The sequence below is a fragment of the Atta cephalotes genome (assembly GCF_000143395.1).
Source record: "Atta cephalotes unplaced genomic scaffold scaffold00081, whole genome shotgun sequence".
Taxonomy (NCBI): domain Eukaryota; kingdom Metazoa; phylum Arthropoda; class Insecta; order Hymenoptera; family Formicidae; genus Atta; species Atta cephalotes.
The window spans coordinates 225,307-227,875 of record NW_012130145.1 but is presented as its reverse complement, the minus strand read 5'-3'; positions in this window follow the sequence as shown (position 1 = coordinate 227,875).

Here is a 2,569-nt window from a genome sequence, read left to right as displayed (position 1 = left end):
GTTTCCTTTATGAAAAGAAAGTGTATTCCGAATGAATGAAAAAGTCAACTAATGAAGAAATGAGATGCAATGTAATACAATATAATGCAAGAATATGCGACTTAACATATAATATATTGACAATTTTGGTAGATTGAAATTTTAACACTCGTTAAACTGTTTATTTCTTCTTTTTTTAAATTCTGCAGTAGACGCAATTATTATTTATAATTAAATAAATAATTGTAAATAAAATTAAAATATGAGTGTTTGCATTTCAATAAGAAAGAAAATGAAAATGTGGTATGTGCGCATTATAAATAAAATAAAAAAAATATGACAAATACTTTTTAGAAATATTTAAATTAAAGCAACATTTGTAAACTTAGGTTGTAAAAAATCTATAATTTCAATTCTCGAAATGCAGGATTGATAAAACATATTTTAAACATGTTTGAAACAGTTTAAAACATGCTTAATTGATGTTTTTAATATGTTTTAAATATGTTTTTTTTTATAGTACTGTTTGAAGCATATTTGAAGAATTAAAAACATATTTAAGAAAAAACACAATATTTTTTATTCTTAAAAAAAAACATTAGTCTTTACCAACTCTGTCTAAATGTGACTGTTATTTCTTTCGTTTAATACGGACGTGCAATTTCAAGCTGCGTGATAATACTGTCTACTAATAAAAACGTTTGTCTGGAATAAAATGGAACAACAGGTAATTATAGTGATAAAAGAAAATGATTCACATTATGACATGCCGCGAATGGATTTTCTATATCGCCATTTAGAGCGACGAATACATGTGCTACTCTGAATTTAAAATGCACTTACTCGCACACAGATCTGCTTCTCTTACATAATGACTCCTTGTTGCCAGAGCCATATTTGTGAAAGCTGTACTCTAATCAAGTGCATGTGTTAAGTTTTTTCATAAAGACGCTATAGTTATGTACACATCTTGTATATACAAATTTGTACAGCTATCGAACGATCTTTATTTGCGATATTGAGAAAAATTTTGTTTCGTTTTATTCGGGAAAAAATGTTTAAGCAGTTAGTCGATCATATCGTAGGATAGGTGTGCCAGCGTTAAAAATAGTACGACCGTGACCTAACGTCAAGATTTAAATTTGGACTAGTTTCAAAAACGCCGCAACACATTTGTGAAATAAATCAAAAAGACTAATGCAATTCGCAATAAACAGACCATGACACGTGCGTGGATCTAAGGAAAAGATTCAAGAGGAGAGGAAAAGGGAAAGAAAAAAAATTGGCACGCTATACTAAATGTGTAAAGAGCGGTAAACGAATGTGACAGAATATCACGAACTGATATTTTCTTTTATGAAATAAAAATTCTGTGCTAGATATACGAGATAGAAAAACTTGAACGTATCGAGAACCTTTTATAATTATTCATCTTATCTCCGTGCGTTTCTTCGATATTTCGTAACGCAGCATTTAAATTTAATTCGATGGAAGGAAATACAGAAATACAAGATGCAAATACAAAAATGAATTTAAAATGCTATCAGTTTTTGAGACCACCTAAAGAATTCTGTTATGATCCGCGATTCTTTTCCAAATATCTCATGACTGTAATTCAGATGTCAGGCAATGCGACATTGCGAATCGCATTGAGCTGTTGCACTATGAAACGACTTGGTGAAACGTTAAACTTGACCTACGAATAAAATTGTGTACTAAAAATAGATAAACGAAGTCGTTTATCGAGCACAACTATATTAACGCATGGCTTGATTCAGAAGCATTTGCTGTGATACGATCGCATAGATTCACACGCAATCTCCATAGCAATGGAGATCTCAATGAGATCAGAAAATTTGTTTTACTTTAGCGCTAATTATGTAAAAATTTTTATATCTACCCGAGAAAAAATATTTCATATAGGAGAGACCGCGGCTAAGTGGGCATGTTTTTTCCAATTACAGTTTTCAACAATAAAATTAACGATTTTAACCAAATGATTATTAGCGTTTTATAGAATGATTATAAGGGGCTCACAATAAAATAAATAGAAAACAGAGAATAAGAATTTCAACTTATCAGAAACTGTGTATTCTACAATACATGATTTCTGATTCTAGGTTGAAATTCTTATTCTCTGTTTCCTGTTCCTTTTATTGTGCGGAGCTCCTACAAGATTACAAGATGAAAAGTTTTGATACTTGCAACTCATTTCATCCATATACATAAAAAAATGATGCGATCAATATGATGCGAAAATAAAATCTCAAGAATGCCGAGGCTAAGTAGACACTCTTTTCTTCAATTTTCATATAAGATTATATATAATTATATAAAAAATATTTTATATACAATTATAACAATTACATAAAATATATCTATTTATATAACATTTTTTCTCGCGTATTCCTTTTATAGCATTAACGCAAAAAACTTCTCGCAGTAATAATAGCATAAGCAGTTTTAAATTGTACAACAAACCTAAGACATACTTCTTCTTCACCATTTTCATAGTGCTAGAGAGAGAGAGAGAGAGAGAGAGAGAGAGAGAGAGAGAGAGAGAGAGAGAGAGAGAGAGAGAGAGAGAGAG